Genomic DNA, 22,795 nt, shown 5'->3' with positions numbered 1-22,795 from the left:
TAATCTGTTGGGGTTTTGTTCACTACAGCTGTTTGATGTTGCCTTTCATTTTCCCTGGTCATTCTTCCTTTCCAATGGCCTGTTGCTGTCTGTCCCTGTTACCTGGAGTCCCTTGGGTGACATCTGTTTTTACTTCTTCAAAAAGTTCTACTGCCTTTGCTGAAGGATGGATCGCATCCTATTTAAAGTCAACAGAAAGGCTTCAATGAGCTCCAGACTGGACCTGAAATTGTCGCTTCCTTTCAGTTTTCTCATGATATTTGCCTCCTAGCAACCACCAATTGCAGGCAGTGGTACAGCAGTATTAAGCTCTTCCCTGTGTGCCGCAACTGGCATCCCAGTGCATCCCGCAGAGCCTTGCAAAGCGCCCGGCGCTATCAACTCACTGCGCTTGCTGGAGGTGTCATTTGGACTGCAGTGCTACGCGACAGTCTGAAAAGCAAAGGGAAGTTCTGTGCCACAGAGGCTGTAATAGGAGAACAGGGAGCGTTGCAGGCTAGGTTAATACCCCAGGTGTGACAGAAGTACCCAAAGGATGTTTGGGGATCACCTGTGGTTTTACTGCCTGGAGTATCCCAAAGGGACGGTGAAGCTCTATCTCAGAGCCCTGCTTTGCCCATCGCCTCAGCCCAGGTGCAGTCTTCCAGTCCTCCTCTTTGACAGCTAATCTGGTGTCCTTTTTTTCCTTTAATTACAGCAATTTATCACACTCTCTGCCAGCTTATCCTCTCTGATATACCAGGATGGTGAATGTCATTTGTTCACGTAGGACAAGGTAAAGCTTGCCTGCTAGGAGCAGTGATTTTTCCTTAAGGACCTGGCAAAGGCTCTCATCTGAGTGAAGTCTTTAGGTTATTTTGTCTCCCTTCTACTTCCTTTTCTCCTATTTTTGCATATCCATTCTATAGATTCCATTCCTGATTAGCCAAATTGCATCAATTGAGGGTCTACTTGGGGAAACTCAAGATCTTTTACCTTCAGCTGTACCAGAAGAGAGTTGTGTGCTGTTCCTGTGGGGCTGGAGAACCAACAGTGTTCATACGGCTCCAGTAGCGGGACATTTCAAACCGGCACTTGTGGTTCAGAACAGCCTGGCCTTCTTAGCTTTTTTCTTAAGGACCTCACAATAACAGATGTCTCACAGGGTTTGTATGAATAACTTCCATTCTAGCATGTCCTATTTGAAAGCTGCCAGTGACTCTTCCTTGTTCGTTAGTCACTAATTTAAGATCTGAAGGACTTGTTGCTCGTGATATTGGTGAGGTGATTCAAGGTTATTTAGTTGTGGTGTTTCAAGAAAATCTCTGCTTTAATTAGAGGAGAGGGAAGAAGTAAATATTTAGTGCACTAAACGATTTCAAAAAGAAAGCTGAACATTCAAAGCCAGAGGGGCAAAATTCAGAACGCAAGTTAAGACCCTGCCACCTCTAAAACAGCGTTACAGGTACTATTTTTAGATGTCATGACGTTTTTAATGAACTCCTGAATTTTTAGAGCCTGGAGCAATTCATATGGGAAGAATTATTGTTTTAAGCTGCACCACACATTTGCAGTCTTCCTTGGTTTTGCTGAGAGGGAAGACGATGCACTAGGAAGCTGCATATGTATTTTTTCATATGCTCTGTATATAGGTATACGTATTTGAACATCCATTTTACTTTAATTGTATGTGTCTTGCTTTGCAAGGGTCATGTCTATAATTCAAGAAGATAAAAAGTTTAAGAGTAATGGCACAAATACACTGTGCATTCTACTGGTTCAACAGTCATAATATCTGCATGATACAAAAATAGCTTTTTAACAACAATTGTTTCTCCCACTGCAATTAAGAACCTATGAAAGTTGAAAGATGATGAGCATCATATAATTGGTTTGTGCAGAGTCTAATGAGACTCTATTTTCTTGGTAAATAGAATATTCTCTTTCTTGAGAATAGAAAGAATAAATGATGATAAATATTTATAAGTGAAACTTATCTTTCTCCTTTCATGGAGTTTTCATCAACAAACTATGCTTCCAGAAAAAAAGGGTACTCACATTAGAAATGCAGCTTATTTAGTATTGTTTAGTATTTGTACTGCAGTGGTGCTCAGAAGACCCAATCCAAGATCTCATGGTTCCCATGCCGAAATGCTGGGTGCTCAGATCAGGCTACAGTGAAAGTCCAGGTAGCTCCAATGGCACTCTGGTGTCCAAACTTACCACAGAAAGGTGTCTGAATGTCTCCCTGTGCACTGCCCCGATGGCCATGGGAGTAGCGTGAAGAGCACTCAGTCATCTGTTGAGGCCATTTTACCTGAGGATGATGGCCAACCAAGGCATGAGAGTTGGACACTGCTCCCCATGCCTGCTCTGGGAGCAAATCCTGGAGTGATGAAACAGAAGCAATCTCAGGGTTACATGTGGCTTTTCTTAGCTACTTGCACAGCTATTTACTGTGCTTTATCATCAAAATGGGTTGGACGCTACACAGCATGAGAGGTTTGCATCGGGGCAGCGGGTAAGTGTGTGTATCTTGAGGAACGAGTAAGCTACAAAATGTCTTTCAGCAAGTAAAGTTTTTCTTCAAAGCTTTGCTCGTTAGTCTGATTGTACACAAGTTTTAACAACATTTGGGCTACATTCCCAACCATCCACATATTGATGTGAAGCTGCTACACGTTATGGGACAGAGTGAGCTGGGGGTCCTGTCCTCCAGGCACTGTCTCCCCAGGCCGCCGCCTGCAGGGTATCCCCTGGTAGCATCACATTTTTGGGGAGAATTTTGGAATCTAATTCTAAATAATGCATCCTCTAGTCGCTGCCTTGTTTTATTTCTGCAACGCCACTTAGGGTTCCTTGTGAGGGTTTTGGGGGATGCATTTTCTGTAGTGATTCCAATCACTATCGGTGTCACCACTTGGGAGCTGCTTTGGCCATGGCATGAGCTGTGCAGGTACAGTCTGAACTTGTTTTGTCGATGTAGATTGTACAATGCACTCACGTAAGATCCCTTGGCCAGCTCAGTTGACAGGTGCTACGATAATGGTCTGACTGCACGTAAAATAATTTGAAGGGATATATTGATATTTCAATTACTTTTTAAATTGTGCTTGCTGAGGTCCCTGTGCATGACTTGGGCATTAAAGTATGGATTGTATCTGATTCTGAGAACACATCATTTTGTCTGTTCAATGCATATAATAGCTTATACTTGCATCCTTGGGTAATTGCCTCTGTTTTAAAGAGTGACCCTAAATTGTATTTACAAAATAAATTAATGTTCACTTCTTATGGAGAAAAGATTGCTCCAAGGAATCTCTGTAAGTGCAATTTTCTCTGCTCTTCTTCCATAGTATCGATCATAAATAAGTAGCTACAAGTTGTCATGGGACAGAGCAAGGGCTTCTTGCAAGCAGTTGGCTTTACAGCTTTTTTACAGCTAGTGTTGACGAGCTCACAGTTTGAAATGGAACCAATGGTGGTTGTAAATACATCTTTTAATGTGGGTATATCTTCCTTTTTTTTTTTTCCAGGAAACCAGGTGATGGCAGAACAAAGATTCTTGAAGAACCTCCTTTTGAAGGGAAAGGTGACCTCTTTTCAGCAACATGTTAATGGGTATCTTGTGGACAGCTGCTGTGACTGCAAGGCAAGTTTCTTTATTTAAGGAAGAAGAATTCATACTTGTCACTAGGGAAAATTTTAAACGCACGAAGCATCTAATGTAGTACAAAATACTACTGCCCTGTTTTCTGAGGCATATGCTTATATAGGATTTTCTCTTAAGAAGAAGAGAGGGGAACATTGCATGCCAGATGTCTTCTTAAACATGCTTGCTAAACAAGGTCATGTTAATTCATCTGGGTTCAGAACATTTCATTTGCAGGACATGGGATTATTATTTCACTGAGACCAAATAAAAGACGCAGCTCTTGAAAGCAACAGACAGATTTTTTTTTTTAGTGATATTCTGAATGGAAGTTTTATTTTCTTAAGGGAAATAAAATGAAAGAAAGCATTGTAAGTGCTGCTGACCTGTACGTCTGCTGAGACCAGGGACACAGGAGAAGAGAGTGAACAGTTTAACCTTTCTCTACTCCATTGTTATGGTGAGACTGGAATAGCAAACGCAGTTCTGCCTTCCGCATCTTGGAAAAGATGTTGCAAAACTGGAAAGGATGCCGCAAAGAGCCACAGTAAAGATACGAGGGCAGGAAAATGTGCCTTATGGTGTGAGATTTACAGAGCTCAATCTCTTTGGCTCATCAGAAGGATTTCAGCCCTGATTTAATTACAGAGTTTACCTATCATTATGAGGAATAATTGAGGTACTATTCCATCTAGTGTCTGACATTAAATTAAGATCCATTTATATTTTCAGTAGCACACACATTCTCACTCTTGGCATGGTTAGCCACCACAAAAAGCAAAGGAAACTCAAAAGAGGCAGTAGATAGTCCATTTTAATGCCTAAAATCATGACAATGAGTTTTTTGAAAGTATGCAAGCGGAAGCTGGCAGCCAGTCCCTCTCCAATGGCGTGACCAGATGTCAGTCTCCAGCTGTAGGGGCAATGTCCCGTGGAAGGTCTGAGCGCTCAGCTGAGCCCTCCGCATGTCCATCCGCATCCAGCTGTGCACCCAGTCCGGCTCCCAGTGGGCAGGGCTACAGCAGAGGGTGCTCTGAGCTCGCCGTGGTGGGGCAGCCCACAGCCCTCCCTGCTCCCACAGGAGTTTCCCCTGTGAACTCGCTCGGGAGGAGCGAGCTGGCTGATCCAGCCATGCAGGCATTTTGGGGTCAGGCTTGGGAAGGCTCCTACGCCTGTGAATTAAATCACTGCACGAATGCAAGGACCTTGAGAGCTGTCACTGCCCGTTTTTTTTTTTTTTTGGCTGGGAAGCGGGAGCAGCGCTGGGTATGTGATTCCCAGCGAGCTGGTTACGTAAATGCCGCTCTCACGATAGTCAGCTAACGGAATTAACGCAGCTGGGAGGCAGAGGCAATATTCCTCTGATTTGTCCTCCACACTCCTTTCCCCACGACGCTGTTGGTAAAAGGGCATTCTCGTATCAAAGCTCTGCCAGGACTTTTAATCAAAATAATTCATTTTAGAATAATTTCTCATTTATGCTTCCTGTTTCCTTTTTTTTTTCCCTTTTAACTTTTCTCACTGGAAAAAAAAAAAAGCAAAGAGGGCAGGGAGGAACATGGAAAAAAAATACACTACTCATTTCCCGGTTTTGTTTGGAAAAAAAAAAATTGGAAAACTTTCAAAATCCCCGAAGCACTGCTTGTGAAAATTTCCCATTTCAAAATCAGGCCAGGATCTGGGCCTGGGGGAGCAGTCCTCCAGCTCACTCCAGCCAGTTCTCATAGCCATGTTAAAAGACTCTGTTAGTATTCAAGTTGAGGATGGAATATCACCTCCTTCCTGAAAGAAGAAGGGGAGCAAACTTGGATGACATGGTGAAGGAGCATGTGGGAAGAAAATAGTTGTTTATTTTCTCTTTCAGAGGACCCACCCTCCAACATGGGGTTGGGGATGGAGGAAGGAATGGATCCTTACAACAGCTCCAGCTGCTGCAGGGCCTGCAGAAAAAGGCAGTGGTTTGGGCAGGGAGAGAAGTGTGCCTGCTATAGCTGGGTTTTGGGGATCCTCTCCAACCACACAAGGCTGCTGCATGGAGATGCTGGCATTCTCTGAGCGAGTAGCGCTGTAAACGCGCTCCTTGGCATTTGGTGATGCAGCACGCAGTGGTTTGTTAGTCATTTTGGGTTCCCTGCCCCCTGAAATCTCCGAGGAAAGACTTGGTATTTATTCCCTGACATTTTATTTGCTAGAGGACTGTTCTTAAAATACTATGATTTATGTACAAAATATTGTTTATGTACAAAATACCACTGAAGCTCGGTTGGGTCCTGAGTTAACCTCTGCCTAGCCCTCAGATCTTTCAGCTTCTTATTTGATCTGTCTTATAGTGTAAGACACGCTGCTCAGTACACAAAGCTCACTGAAGCTGTACACATACCTAATTTGTAGCTAATACTCTCATTGTGGCTACTTTAATAACAGTATAGATTTTTTTTTCTAAATGAGATGCACATGATGCTCCTCAGCCAGCATTTTTCTGTTTCACATTAAGCATGATTATTTTTTTTTCCAAGATGCCACATCATACATCGTTTTCTATGATCTTTTCTATTTATTTCATTCTTAGCCTTCCTCAAAACAGTGCTGGAGCAATCGAGGAGCAGATTGTGACCTAGGCTGCAGAGAAGGAAAGGGCATGAGGAATCTACTTACACCATTGTATTGACCTTCTCCTTTGAGGGTAACAGCCTGGGGTCAAAGGAATAGTATCAGCTACAGAATACTGTTTCCAAGGGTGGGAGTCCTGGCTGTTTTGTCTCTTGCTTAGGCTCCTAGAAAGCGTATCTCTCCCGTGAGACACAGAGCTGCTAGGTAGTACCATCTCCTTCCAGGACAGGGTGGAGATTCAGAAGATGCCTGTGACATTCTTGCAAGGCCACAGGCAATGAGTACAGTAAGGACAAGCCCAAATCTTGAAGGGGAGCAAAGTTATAACTCAACCAGCTGGAGCTGAAAGAGGTCACTGGCTCAGCTCCAGAAAGACTGGTGTGTTTTGATGTTTGTGGAATATCCTCATGTTTCTTACCAGGACACACCGTGGGGACGAGATCATGCCAGAGCAAGTTTATGATGCTGAAGCATCTCCCGAGTTTGTCTGCAGCAGAAATATCTTGTGGTTTCTCTGCAGCTGGGTGAAATTAGTAAGTCCTAGAACATATGAAAATTAATAATAAAAATAAAAAGCTTTCCTTCCACCCCCATCATCTCCTCCCACTGACACAATTTAAAGATTTTAAATCAGTTTGTATCGTGGCCAGAGACTGGAGTTATGATTGTAGTGTTTCCATTTAGAACAAGGAAATTGAAGTAGAGCAATTAATCAATAACAATATGGGAAAGTAAAGACAGAGACAGTCACTTAAAGCTTGCATGCTTAGCTGGGCAAGGGGAATTTTACAAAAAACTTCTGTCTTTTACTGCCCATATAAGTTTTATATTACTGACTTTCAAGTACAGAGTGAAGCAGTGCTTTGTGTTGTACTACTTCTCCCAGCGTTATAAACCCATTCATTATGGGGAGCGGATACTTAATTATGAATAATCCTGAAGGGTTTCACTGAATGTTGTACAAGCTGTACACTCAGGCCCATTTCATACTGCCATGAAATGCCATCATCCCTCAGGTGAAACAAAGCAACACTTCAGCAGCACAAAGCAAAGCTGCAGAGCAATTTAGGAAAGGAAGTAAAGAATAATGGATTCATTTGAAACTGCAGGGGGATTTTAACTATGCAGAATGCAATTACCAGAACTGGAGTTTATCCAGGACACTGGGGTTAAGACCCCATCTATTACAAAAGATGCCACAGGATTGCCAGCATCCTTCCCCTCATTTCCTACGTGTTACTCACTGGGCTCTGGAGTACACACTGAAAGAGGCCAGTTCTGTTCCGACTGGGAAAAATGATGGGATCGCAGAGCAAGATGCACAGAAGAAAATAGTGTTTCTCGCTGACCAGAGCTTTCTCTTTACACATGATGCAAAGGGCTTTGCAAGGGAGAGGGAAATGAAGGGCTCATGGGTGTGTGATTCCATCCAGAACCATCAGGCTAGGGCACGTGCTGGTCTATATGGGCTAAGGGATGGGCTGCTTCAATTTGGTTGTCAGCACCTTAAGCCAGAAATGGACCATTTCTTGACTGAGTTTATGCAAGTTAGACTGAATTCATTTAAATATCTAAACACTTCTTAATTTGGATCAGAAATCCCACATTTCAATGGAGGTAATAAACCAAGGACAGTGTCTCTAACGTCTTGGCTTGCAGCAAAGAGCAGCATCACAGCACAGAAAAAAGATTTAAACCTTGTCTGTGGCGTGTCTGTTAGGAGCTCTCCCAAACCGTTTGAGTTTCGGAGAGTTCCTTGACCTCTCGAGCCTGGCTCCCATCGGGCCCTCCACTGCCTCTCAACTGTACACGCAGTCCTTCTCGTTGTTTGAGAACTTCATCTGAAAAATAGCCAGAGCCCTTTCTCTTGAGCCTTTTCACCCTAGCAGAATTAGAGCAAAAAAAAATCAGATGCACAAGCCAGTTTTTAAAGAAGAGAGGAGAATGGGGAAGCAGAGTGGTAAAGCCTGGTCCAGGCGTGGATGTGTGGAGCGAGGAGTGGAGCAGGGGCGGCTCCACAGCATCTCATCCCAGGACTGCCCCTGCCTCCTGTCTCACCACAGGCAAATAAGCAGTGTTGGTTCTGCAGGGGAAGAGGAGACGCAATATTTATTCAAATATATGTACATTTTTCACTCCCACAAAAATACTGGTTGTGAAACTTTGGGAGCAGCATTTTTTAACCTGGCACAAAAACTTGAGTGTATCTGGAAAACTTTCAGTGATTTGTGAGACACAAAAGTCAGTTTTCAACATTTCTATTTCCGGGCATTTAATGGATTTAATTAAAAGTCAATAAGCCCTGTGAATTTTGCTTAGAGATCCAGGTATTAGATGTGCTCAGTGCTGGAAACTCCTGCCCATCTTACATCCCCTCCATTTACCATTGAGAGTGATTGAGTCTCACTTAAACGTATTTCGTTGGATACCCATAACTATTGTTATTCTCTCAAGGCTGGTGCAAACAGACAAGTACATAAAAGAAGCAACCATCACAGAAAATGCATAACAGAATCCGCTAGCCCACTCACAGGTGCTGGAGGAAAAGTTACCAATTACCAGTGAAACCGCAATAAATAATGCTTCAGCCTTGCAACTGCAAATCTTTCTAATAGAATCTGGCTATTTCATGCCCTGCACCATAAATCAGTGCCCCTGATGAGTGGGCTTTGAATGGCTGGACAAAAATAATTAACCAAGATTAAATCAAAAGCAGCATGCTTCATGGAATGGCGGTATTAGCCAGGATGCATTCCTATGAATGAAATCACTTAGAAGTGGCTTATAAATCTGGGACATGGCTGAAGTTGATGTGAGGAAATGTGACTGGGATGGATTTTCAGGTTTTATTGTGCATAGATATTGTGTATGCTTAAGTCTTCCTGCTCTTGCAGACAGCATCAGATTTCAGGCCACGGGGAGCTTCATCTACCAAACACAACAGGCAACGATGCTGCGCTGGAGGACCGCTCTCACATCCCTCCTGTGATGGCACTTGGTCTGGTTTACATTAGCAGAAATGCAGAGAGCACCGCAAACAACAAAAATAAACCTGGGGAGATCAGACATCCTTTGTGGTTTTACTGAGTAGATGAAGGACATGCAAAATCTGGAAAAAAAATATTGCTGGGATATAGTTTTACTCCATTTTAGCTGTTGTTCTCCCTTGTGGTGTCTGATCAAACAGCATTGTATATATTTTCAAGCAGATCGGAAGTGACAGCGTTCTGATAACTACTGCAGTGTGCACTGGCCCAATCATTGAGTGTTTATCCAGTTTTTCTCTTCTATTTATTGACCATTAATGCATCAGGACTTATTCTTCACAGACACCGGTTGAACTAAAGCTATGTCTGTGATACAACCAGGAGCAATGCTCAGAAATACAAGAATACACACTTGCCAACATCAGCAGGTATATTAAATATGCATTAGAGATGGTCTGTTTACCTAATGCGAAATAATGCTGTTTCAAATTCATCCTTAATATCCTCTCTTAAACAAGGCTAATATATTTTTTACATGTAACATTCCTGTCTGGAATATTTTTCAGCTTATTTTCTCCAATTCTTCTCTGGAGGAGCAAAGATTTGCATAACATTAGGTCAAAAGCCCACTGAGGATATACTACATGGAAATTTTGCAAAACAGATTCATCCTCTGGCTGTGAAGGGGAACGGAGCTCAGAACGTGGCTTTACAAAGGCACCAAAAGCCAGACAACACCCAGCGGTTCTGCTTGCTGCCAACAGTGCCCAGCATAAAATGTGAAGGCACTGAATAGTTAATAGATCCATCAATGAGGTACATAAAGCAGACATCACCAGGGCAATATAAAATCTCCCCAGAAGAATGATAAGGTGGTTACTGGAAAGTGATTATGATTCATAAGCTCATAGAAGGGGCAGGGCTGGTGCTAAGCCTCTCAGCACTGCAGAGTCACCTTTAATGTAGTGGCTGCACACCAACTACTCAGTCATGGAACACACCTTGTTATTATCAATTCCCATCTTTCAGCGTGGATTAAAATTTCTATTTGGGATAATTTTTAACTTTTCAATAGAGAATAACACACATTTTCCTGGAATTCTGCCTTTCAGCAAAAGAACAATAACCTTAACTTTTTTTAATAGCCTTCATCATTCAGCAATCATGCTGAGAAGATTAATAGTCATGGCCATATTTTATTATTTTTATAGCAGGTTGTAAGGGAAATTAATATTAGTTTCTGTGTCAAATGAAGGTCACCCTGACCACCACTTTTTCTAGGGAAACTGTAGTGCAACTGGTGCTATAGTTCAACTTCAGGTAACATCGTTAATGAGGAAGGGGAAAAAGCAACCTTAAAAATTCAGTGTACAAAAAAAATCTGCAAAGCCTAAACAAAATCAATAGTGTAGTATGAAAAATGGCATAGGAAGTAAAATAGCTGATCTGCTGGCTCATTTAGAAATACTTCATCCTGACCTGGAGTTGCAAAAAAAAAGGAAATAAGAGTTTTTAAACTAAACTCTTGTTCATTTTTTTTTTTAATGAATTCCAACCTGACCAAAAAGGACCCAAGTCACTTAATTCTGCCCCCTGATTGTGTTTCTTCGCTCTCTGCCCTGCCCAGTTTTGCCTGGGCTGCTCTGGAAGGTGAGACTTGTGGCGTTGGGTCACGGTGGCCTTGGTCGGGCAGGAGAGGGCACCATGGGACACAACACAGAACAGGGAACCCAATTTTAAGGAATTCTGCTGGTTTGGGGTCATACTGGGGTTTTTTTTTGTTTGTTTTTCAGGATCTGGGACATGTCTGTCTGTTCTGGGGCTCAGGGTAGGTATGTTCCTTGAGCTGTAGCTGAAGAAGGAAAGATGGGGAGGGGAGCAAAAAGCATCCCCAGTGATAATTATGGACAAAAGAAGACCCCAGGTATTTCTGCTGTGGTGTTGGGGGACTCTCCGCCTGGCATATCAGCTCAGTGCACCTCAGAAAGCACTTTGCTGCTATAAGCATAGTTCAAGCTCCTTCTACACGCAGCTTCATTGTGGATGCTCCCACTAACACCTGTGAAAGCTTTTGGGGCAATTGCTCACACTAAACACATGTGAAGCATTTTGGGGATAGTTTTCCTTCCCCCTGCACATGCAACCTTATGAGCAGACTCCTGTGTTTTCTGTCTTAGCTTATTCTGAAGACATCCATATTTGCAGCCCAAGTCAGAACTGAGCTCTTCAGCTCCCAACAAGCTGCTCAAGTTGATTCCTCTTCCAAACCCCCCAGCTGCACAAGGTGCTGATAAAAAAAAGGGGCCACAGCAGGTTCTCATGAGTGCCTAATGGCCACATGTGTTCTCCAGCCTGATAAGTAGGTTTTAAATGGAGGAAGAAAGAAAGGAGTTGTATGTAGTTCTCTTGGTCTGAGGAAGCTGGCCTGGGGAGGAGAGGACATGCTCAGCACTTTTAGCCTCATCTTCTCAGCAGGATGGTGAGTGAAGCCCTTACTTTGTACCCCAGTGCTAGGCTAGCTTGAATTGTGTGAAGCCAAGCCTGGGATTAAATCAGGGAAGTTTGTGGTTGCCAGTTTTGGGGTGTGTTCCAAAAACCATGCCTTCTCCTGTCTTACTGAATATGGCTTTGCCTGTCCTGCTGCTAACTAGCATTTTATTACAGATGCTGTTGAATCATAGGCAATGGGTGGAGGGGAAGAAACAATATAGTGGGCATGTAACAATAGAAATGATCCTTAAAATATGTTGGGGTGGAACAGCAAGGATTAGAAGAGGATAGCAATTGTCTCTTTATCTGTAAGAGTTTTTCCCCACCCAGAATCATTCTTGAGAATCTTCCTGCTTTTTCCAAAAATAAAGCCCAAATATCCAAAATACTTAGAGTAATTTCATCTCCTGTTTAACTCCTGGCTAATAGTTTCATCTTTCATTTCCTCCTATTGTTCCCCCTGGCATGCATCCCATCTATTATAAGCCCCAGATATAATAAAGTATTTTTTTTTAATATACTTAAGGAGAGGGAAATAAGAGTCAGGTGGTTTGAAGTAAGGTTTTTATAGCAGCACAAGCTCTGGAAGCATTGCACAGAGACTAGTGTTAAAGAAATACCTCCATGGGAGGAAACTGGAGCGAGGAGACAAAGGAGCCATAGCTTTCTGCAAGAGCTGTGTTACTGCCAAGGCAAGGGTAATTGCTCCTGTTTAGGACTCTAATGCAAAATGGAGCTTTGCAGACACTAGGGAGAGATACGAGGTTTTCATAGGCGCAAAGTAACCACTAGAAAAATACTCCTGGGAGCCGAGCTTTTCTGAAAATGTCCATTTAATTACTGTACTGAAAAAAGCTGGCTGCAAAACTCTGTAGTTACAAAATTAAAACGTCTGTAAATATGGCTTTTGCCTCTGTGTCTGCAGGCACAATGACAGACATCGTGGAGTCCATCAGCTGGACTTGAGTTTGTGTTTCCCAGCAGAGACTGGGCTCTGCTACATCATCTCACAAGATGTTATGCTACTTCCACATTTTTCTACTTTCCTCTGAAAGAAACAGCTCTAAGACTCTATCTTCCTCTTGTCTTATGAAGGGGAAGCAGAATCCCCAAAATATCAGCAAAGCCTGGGTTAGAAGGCTTGTCTGAGAATGCTAAATGCAGCATTGCAACTCTGATAATGAACCCCTTTGTGTCTGTTTCTTTTCCATCCTATACCCGTACCACAGTGCTTTGCCTGTCAGGATGCACCAAGGTGTGTGAGTGCTCTTTGGCCATTTAGACAGGGCAGGGGGATGGGGCTTCCTGGAGGATGCATGAAATTGGTCCAACTCGTGCAGCTACAGAGAAAGTGGATGTGGAACAGGAGGTGCAGATGCTGGGGTTTTATTTGCAGTAGTGCTTCTCGTTTAGTTCAGAAACAAAGTATAGCATGCAGGAGGTGGGATACTGCATCACAAAATTGCTCCAGGAGTCCCAAATCATAAGAAAGCCTTTACAGATTAGATTTTACATTGAAGCAGGAAATGTAGATGCTGTTCTGGACTGGCAGACCTGTCTCAGTCGCTGTAGGTTTTCTCCCCTTGCTCTGAGATGTAAGGGATACTTTATAACCTGTAATGCAAATAGCTGGCTGTGCTTTGATGTGTAGAACTCAAGGTTAATTAGAGAATATTCTTATAAATCACAGCTTTTTACCAAACTCTTCATCTCCCCTACCATGCGGCCCTGAGGCAGAAGGGAGGTTGACACCATGTGGGTATCTCCTGCTGTCGTGGGGTTGAACACAATAAGAGCAACTCTGCCAGCTTAAAGTTGTTCTTGAGGATATCTTTCACAGGTCACCTTGTCTCCTGCACCAAACACAGCCCTGACAAACATTAGAACCAAATATTAGAAAATTGTAGTTTGCTTTTTCTGAGGAATTATTCATGGAAAGGCGGCTGGAGGGCTGCTGGAGCAGAAAACTTAGGTTTAGAAGGTGAATAAGAACTCTAGGGATGCAGCAGTGGCTCTGCTATGTCAGTTTAAGGTCTAACTTCACTTGAATGTGGGATATCAATACCAGAGGTAATGGTGAAGGCATCAGAAAAAGATGGAAGGTGCCTCAGAGAGAGTTAGGAAATAAACAACCCATAATGTGAGTTTGCCATTAGTTTGTCTTGTCTCTGTCCAAAATATTGTCCATGACTGCAAGTCTATTGCAACTCAGTCTAAGTGTATGTTTTCATACAGAACTACTGAGGGGACAAAGGTTCAGTTCTCCCTGAAAGGAGGAATAGGGCTAAGTGACAAGGGAGGTGTGATAGCTCTGTTTTACACTGGTTGTGCAAACCTCTTTGAGTGATACAGGAATAAGGTTTCTTGTGGCATATGCTGGGATGACTCGCAGAGCGATGGTTCGCAGCACCAACACGCTGTGTGGTGTTAATGACCTGTGTATGTCCAGCAGCTCTCAAGGACTTGCACTCGCTGTGCTGCTCAGGTGTAGTTCTGAACCTCTTGAGTCTTCCAGTGACTCCAGTGTGTTTAAGATTAGCGTGTGAGGACATAGGCCTGGCCTTTCAATTATTAGTTTTTTTAAAAAACCTTACTGTTCTGGATTAATTGTTGTTCACCTGTAACTGTGTTTTGGATTTAATGTACAGTTATGATGATAACCAGGTTCACTCCTTATGGAAAAGCAGCACTTCATAAATACTGAAATGTGCTCTTTTTACATCTGTGCTGGTTTTCTACAGACCTGGAAATGAAATTACGTGGCTGCTGTCTTAGGAGTATAGCTATTGCTAACAGATTCATCCGAAGTGCATAAATGAGGAAAGGAATTCCATATGGTATGGAAAAACAAACAAATACCACTCAAACGTGGCATGGTGTTTCCAAAGAGGAGGAAGGAGCGTGCTTGCTCTTTTCTCACAGCATGGAGATACTGCAGTGTTCTAACGAGAGCCCTACTCTCTTCAGCTGTGTCAGCTCCTTGGCCTCCCAGGGTTTGCTCCACCAGCACCTCTACCAGTTGTGTGCTCGTGGCTGAGGCTCCCTGAGTATCTTTGACACATACAGTGGTGTATTACGAATAACACCTTGCAAGGAGAAAATGGTAATGATCTCTGTTTTGAGGCTGCAAGAGTTCAGTTTCCAAGCAAGGCCAATATTTTAGTACCATGTAATGTTTCCAGCAGGCCTGAATTCTGGCACACCACTTGTGTCATCAACTGGGTTTTCTTGTTTTGTGTGATTTTTTTTTTTTTTTCTCCTCTTGATTTCTCCAGAAGGACAGGTCAAATTGTGAAGATAAGTAGCAAATGGGAAGCTACTGGAGCATGGGTACAATATAAAAAATCTAAAGAGAAATAAATTGCTGATGTTCAGCTGCAACAGATATTGAGGGCTTCTTAGAGGACAATGTGAGACACAAGGAGAAAATAACTTCAGGGCCTTTTAGAAACATCTTCTAGGATATTTCTTAGCCAGCTGTAAGTGAGATTAGATAATCTTAAATCTTACTTAAACCCTAAAGTAAGCTGACATAGCTCATGAATTCAAAATGGGTGTTTGGGACCAATCCCTTTCATGTAGCTACTGGTGTAACCCAGTAGAAATAACATGATTCTGAACTTTGCAGCAGGATTCCCATCGGCTTTAGATGTCGAGTTTGTTTGTAAAAACTCTAGAAATGGTAAGAGCACAGAGTTTCCTGAAGGCATCACAGCCACCCTTCCATCCCCCAAAGAGATAAAGGAAGATTAGAGAGGGCCAGGAGAAGGGAAGGCCTTTCAGAGAAGGTAGTAAAGGATATTCGTGGAGGGTAACTTAAAAATGGAGCAAAAGGGAAGGGAGAACAAGATCTGCAGTGAGTATTTTAAGCAAGAAAGGTTTTTCTTTTTGCTGGTGTTCTTTTTTTTTTTTTGCTTTTAATTATCCAGTGGAAAGACCTCAAGAGAGCTGTGAAAAACTACCTAAATATTTTATAAAGAAAAATTGGTTGTTTCACTGCAGAACTTGAGGAAGGGAAGCCTGAGAATGAGAAATTCCTGGAAATGTGGCAGAGCAAAGGAAAAAGCCTTATGGTGAGAGAGGCAGGAGCTGGTGGGTTGTCCTCAACTGGGGCTTTCTGAGGATCCTTGGGGGTGGGCGAAGGTATGACTATGCTGGTCTGAAGAATCACTGAAGCTGTTGTGTGGCTTTAAATCATCACGGGAGCAAGTCAGTGCTGAACATGCCGAGACCCAGAAAGATGAGCAGAAGTTGCCATTCTTTTCCCCTCCACCTCTTCTCTTAGCAGTCTGTTACAAAGGAGAGGCCAGCCTGAGGCAGCAAAGAGTTAAAAACTGCAACAAAAACTCTAGGCAGATTAAACATTAAATTATTCTGACACTCATTATATTAAACAGTCAATTATTTACTAGCAGCACCAGAGAGCTCATGAATTCTCCAGATCAGAACAAATGCAATGATGCAGTCCAGGCTATTTTTGATAGTAAAGCTTTGGACACAGTGTGCTGAGTCCAATGTGTCTCATCACTATGTGCATCATTTGAAGCTTTTATAAACAGTCATTCTTTTTCAGGAGCCAGACATTAGGCAAGCACTCGGGCAGCACTACGGAGGAGTGACGTAGCAGCAAGAGAGGCATTCACAGAGATCCAAGTAGGGCCTTGAGATGGCTAAATGTTTGGGAAAACAGATTATGCGGGAAGGAGGGGTTATTATGGGACCGGGAAGGCTGTACTGGCTCTGCCAACAATCTGTAAGAAGCAAATTCTCTTGAGCTTCCAAATTCCCAGAGTCCTCTCAAGGTCTGTGCCAATCAAAATAGGAGCAGGTTGCTGAAGAACTCTTTCAGCAGAGGGTGATGTATTTCTGCGGCTGCTTGCAGCAATGTAGCAACAGCAGAGGAAACTCCTGCAAACGCCAGGAGGCGGCTGTATGAGGCAGGTTGCCACCTCTTCCTCCTACCAGTGTGGGCTGTGTGGAGACCAGTCGGGCTGCCAGGTGCACGGACTCTTCCTCTCTCCTGCAAGATCACTGCACCAAATTGTGCATGCTGGAGTGACTGCGTGATAATCTTGTCAGAGCTATAGAGAGTAATTTTAATTTACAGTGTGTTCTAGAATAAGTTGCCCTGGTTTTACGTACCTGCACCTCTCGCGTAGCAGGACAGCTCAGAACCTGCTTCCCTGGAGACACGGCATTGTGGACAGATGCTTGCAGCACTGCTGGTGCAGGAGGGAGCGTGGGTGTCTGAGGGTGTACAGCAGTGGTTAAGGTTCCCTGTTTCTCATCTTAAATGCGAGTTCTGGAGCTGACTTGCAATGCAATACAATGATGAACTACAAGGAACTAGTGCAGTTGATACGGGACTGCATGTCTTTACTAGTGACTTGCTTTTTGGGAAGCTACCTATTGTGGATCCTTAGAGGAGAGGAGCTGGCAGGGTCCTGTAGGAAGGCAGTGCTTCAAAAAAGGGAAGAGTATTTTGTATATGCATTGGATGTAACCACCTGGTGTTTCCTATATTACCTCTGCAGGCTGCAAATCCTTTACAACTGGGATAGACTTTTTTTCTGGTTTGAGTACAGAAGTCAGTGTAGTAGACTTTTATCTCTGACTGAAGTGGAAAGGCAAAAGAATACAAGTAACGTAAGAAAACAGGCTATCTAGCTGACCTCCAAAGTAATATTATTTAACAACAGCCACAAATGCACTGACAAACAGTCAGAAAAATTACACAAATTATGAAGCAGCAACTGAATGATTTAAACCCAAAAGGGCAAAGCAGAATTGATGTTCAGAGTCTGTTTCCAAGTGCTTTTGTCATCATCTGCATACCCGCCCAACTGATGCAATTCCCATGGATGTCTTGGCAGTTCTTGAGCTACATCCCACCCCAAGGGAGCTGACCCTTGCTTCACTGGGGGGGGGGGGAGGTGGGAGGGGGGGGAAATAGTCCCTCTCAGGATTCAGTGACCCTGTTCCAGTTTGACCATGTATTTTCTGATGGCTTGCTGAGGTCATATGTGTTGACTTACCCTATTTCAATGTAATAAAAATTGGCAAATCTCTTTGGAGAGCCCATGACTCTGCACTTACTGAGCAGCAACAGATTGCAGAGTTGTGCCTCTTGTTTTGACAGTTCACATCATGCTGTGACTTGTTTCTGTAAGCTGGAGCAAAGAGATGCAAGGCAAAGAGGTCAAAATGGAAAAGGGGGAAGATGCTGCCTCTTGGCATGGAAAGCCATCCTAAACAATTCATCTGGGATCAGAAGGTCATGTTGTAGAGTAAATAAATGGATTTGTCGTTGACAGCCGTTCTTTCCTACCAACACAAAGGAAGAGAGCACATGTTCTTGAAGCATGTATAAGCAGCAGTAAGGGGGAGTTTATAACTGCTGGCTTATAAAATGTAAAGTTCAAAACTATGGAGAGAGAATAAATCAAATAATGAAAATACAGAAAGAGAAATGATGCAAAACAAGTTGCAGAAAAGAGGAAGAAAATAGAGCTCAGGGAACAAGATGAAAGAGAATAGTGAAGACAACGATCAAACAGAAGAATTTAAAAATAGAAATTGAAGAGTGATGCTCCTTTTCCCATTAGATGCTCAGATTAAAATTAAGAACAAGATGTTTGGAAATGAAGGTAATGGATAAAGCAGGGAACTGGGATGCTACAATCAAAACAAGGAAAGCTTTCAAAGTACCCTAGGGCTGAGAAAGAGGGGGGAAATTATTGCCTATACTGTCGGCAGCCTCTCTGACTTCCCCCAACCTCATTCGTGTAGCATTGTGTTGCTCACTTAATTTGTCTGGAGCACTGATGATAATAGAGTAAGGAGGAGGAAAAAAAAACCAAACAAAACAAACCAAGCAAACAGGAAAAAAAAACAAACAAACAAACAAAGAAAAAGCCAACCAAACAAAAAAACCCTGAACTTTGTCTTTTACATATTAGCATAGAAATCAGCATTTCTAGGGAGGGGAAAAAAAAGAAGAAAATTTCAGCTGAAAGTTACAGCTTAAATTGGAAACAAGTGAAATGTGATGTAGCTGAAACCTCTTTCAGGCACTGCCCTCCAAATGGAGTGCTAGACAGTGTCACAGTGGCATATGTCAATCTTCTTCTTTCAAATGACCTTTTAAAGCATATGTAGTGTGGAGAATCCCTACGAAAGTCAAAACAGGAATGCTGTGCACGTGATCATGGCTTTTTTCTTTTTTTTTTTTTTTTTGGTACAAGGAAATCAGAGCTTCTATTAAGAGAACTCTGCTGGTGCTGCTACTGCCCTTAGTCCATAAGATCTGCTGCATGATGAATCACATCAGCTCCATTGGCACAGAAACTATTGCAAAAATATTTCAAATATGGAGAATTAAATGGCTAATGTGGTAGAATCAGAGCACCTGAAGATGTTAGCTACCTCTCATCCAGTAGCCTGATCTAGTTGTAGCCACCATCCAAATATTTGCACCTCTTAAGGCTTTAAAAAACAAAAGCCTTTGCTCTGGCGCTGTGGAAAATGTGACAGTGTTTTGTAGGGATCTGGCTGAACGAGCAATCCTCAGGCCTGAGATCACAGAGGGTATGGCAGCAGGGCCTGGCTGTGCCAGCACGTGAGGATGCTGCAGCCTGGGCTACCACAGCAGAGCCACCGGTGCAGTGAGGCTGGCTTGTCCTTTACAGGGTACCATCGCCTCAGTGCAGAAGGGACACATGAGAAAGAGGTCTTGCAGCCTCCAGCAAAAAGAGCATGAGGACAAAGAGTAATAGAGCAGTGAGGCAGAAAGGGAAAATGCAGAAGGCTCACAGGAAAAGCAAGTGAGGTATTTCCTCTCTGGATATACACTGTGGCAGTCAGCAACAGCACTTCTGAGAATGAATAAATCCAAGTGTTGACTGTGATAGAGGTTTTGAGATCCTTTTTCCCTTAAACAAAACTTGATTTAAAAAAAAAATGAAAACATCTATGATAAAGACAATAAAGATTTGTGTTTGCTCTGCCTCTGGGATAACTGCTGCTGTACTGTACCTGGGACACAGTAGGGGACTTGCATTTGGGGGAAAAAAGTGCCAAATGGGAGATGAACTTCAACAGAATCTAGGCTGCTCAATACCCAGAGCACTCAAAAATTTAGCATGTCTTCTACTTGCCTGTGGTTCTTGTTTTGACCCTTATCCACAGCTCTATGTTCTCTGTTGGTGTCATCTTGTCAAATACACAAACTGTAGCATGGCAAAACTGCCAGTGATGCACCAGGACCTTTTGAAATGGATGGTTGTTTTTTGGATGCTCTGGAAAGACCATAAACTAAACTTGACTCTTTCTCCATCTATTAAGCTCAGCTGCTGCTTCCCTTTCTAATCTGATCTACAATATGTGGTTGTCATATCCTGAGTATTTCTCCACCTGGATTTCTCTGTGGTTTCTGTCAGGCATTCTTACTGGAGAAATACAATACGCACATAAATCTGGCATGCTGTTCATTACAGAAGGCTAAATCTTGTATCATTCATCCTCTGACAAAGTCTGAGTGGTTACAGCGATGTATGGTCACAGATTGCCTCTCCAGAATATAAGCACCACAGACTTTGCACTTTCTGGAATAAACACTACAGCTGAAACGTGAAAATATTTCTGCAGACGCTGCAGTGTCACTGCAGTGGAAGCACAGCGCTGTGTTATTGATTCAGCTGAAATGCTTCTTGCAGAGCAAGCATCAAAGCAAGGCTGTTTTATCAGTTTACATACTTTAGGCTGAGAGTTTATTTCTTGCATAATCCTCCTCGAGGCGCTGTGGCGGCTGAGCAGAACCATTGCCAGAAGCGTCTGCTTCCTGCTCTGCAAATGTAATTTCTGCTCCTTTCCCTCTCTTTTGGGGCTGATTTCTGTCAGTTCTCTATATGCACTGTTGCTGAACCTGGGAAAAGGCTTTTTTTTTTTTTCTTTTATGAAGAAAACATGGATTTAGATTTTTTAAGGATTCTTGAATTTAGTTGAAAGTGGCTGGTTTGCTCATTTGGGATCACTCTCATCTCGCTATGGAAGTGTGCTGGAATGAGGGACAACTTTCTCCATGTGCAGAGGATCACACTGGGGCCAAAACATACTGTGTCTTGTTTGAGTGCAGATCTGCGTTATACTTCAGCCATCTGCTCAGCAGTCCGTCTGTAAAATAGCTGTAGAATAGCCTTGGTGAGAGTGACCAGCTGCGAGCATTTTGAGACCAGTTGGTCTCCACCAGCCAGGGCTGACTTTAGACAGTGCTTTAATGCAGGACTCCTGCAGCATCATGTCCTGTTTCTGTGTTCTCCTATCAATATTAAGATGGGCATCTTATAATGATAACTTACCTTGAACCAGTAGTGAGGATTATAAGAAGCAGCTTATTAACTGTACCTTTGCGTTGACTCCAGCTCAAGGAATCTTCCTTTTGTGAACTTCATGGGAGCTGTGTAGCAAGGCAAGGATGATGCTGTTTCAGCATGTAGGTGAAGCGGGCTCATTGCTTTCAAGGGTGAAATATCTGCATCAGATGGGAAGTCTGTTGCAGCTCCTAGCAGAGCAGCCGCCTTGTGTATGACGGCTTTTCTCCTGTGTAAATATTCACAAATCACTGAGTAGCTGGACGTTTCTGTCTTGCTTACAGTAAGACCTGAGCAGTGTAGACTGAGTCACGCTCACAGACATGCTTGAGTATTGAGCAGTGTCCATCTCCTGTGGTCTCCTACCTCCACGCCCTCCATCCAAGACTAGGCTGAGATTCCACATGGATGTTTTGGTTTACACATGATCAATCTCCCAGCATTATTTCTCCCAGGAAATAATGCTGAGAAATGGTGTGAGTATCTGTGGTTACCTTTATTTCCTACTTGTACAGAAGGCCCCAGAGTTTGGTTGCTGTGAGACTGGTCTAACATCAGGGCCCTCTGGCTCCGGTGAAGAAGGACTCAGCAGGTGAGAAGGGTGCTCCCCATGCCCCTTCTTGGACTGGGGGCTGGTTTCACCTCTGCTGTAGTTCTTATTCATACTGCTACCTGAATTGTTTCTGTCCCAAATAAAGCTGCTAATATCTATTTTCGTTGTGCTGGATGAGCCCTTATAGCAGTTTGGAGAAGTGAACGAGTGCAGCAATTCTTTTTTGGGACACTGTTCCTAAGCACAGGAAGCTGTAAAATTGCTGACAACAAGCTAGCTCATTCATAGCTGGTGCCAGAAATGACTGCCTTCTGTCAAGGCACTGTTTTTGTGAAAAAGAGCTGAGGATTGAGAAAAGCAGGGAGTTGTCAGTTCTGACTCCTTCAGTTACAGTGGATGCTTTTTTGTCTTGAAGTCTGTTATCTTCAACTATTTTCCTCAGAGAGGAGTAGGTAGTCTTGGTCCAGGCTGGGCTCTGCTTGCTGCTTTTTTTTTTTATAATTAATAACACTTTTCTGGTGCCATTTCTCTGTTATGGATTCTACCGACCAGATGCCAAAGGTTATTTTCTGAGCTGTGGTAAATGGTTGACATTTCAGCTCCTGTATTGTTACTGAGGCATTCTGAGAAATATTTTCTAAATGTATTTCCCAACATCATGGAAATTCTGTATTTGCTTTTCAAGATGCAAGAAGGTGTGTTAGTCCCTGGCAGAACACATCTGACGATTGAAACATGATTCTTGGAACCAGCCATACTACTTTTATAAGTATAATTTGAATCACAGTTATGGGTTGAGTGATTGTGTATATCTTGTTTCGGCAAAACCTCAGTTTGTGTTTTTTGCATTCAGCATAGGATCCAAGGATCCATTTTCCTGAAGAGCTTCCTATTTTGTATGCTTAACACACCTGTGGAAAAAGCAGATGAACTAGGGTGTGGATTTTGGTATTAATCCTATTTTCCCATCTTGGATTCCACTTGATATCTCTGGAACATCAGGCGATATGTCATGACTCCAGGGAGGATGGTTTCATGGCTGTTTCTGGTTACACTCACATGTGGGAATCTAAACAATATTAACAGGCTATGCTGGAGCATGGATTGCTTGCAACAAGGACACACTGACCCAAACCTTTCTTTCATTACCACTTCT

This window comes from Chlamydotis macqueenii, chromosome 10, assembly GCF_036417535.1.
Source record: "Chlamydotis macqueenii isolate bChlMac1 chromosome 10, bChlMac1.mat, whole genome shotgun sequence".
Classification (NCBI taxonomy): Eukaryota; Metazoa; Chordata; class Aves; order Otidiformes; family Otididae; genus Chlamydotis; species Chlamydotis macqueenii.
This window is presented reverse-complemented; position numbering follows the sequence as displayed.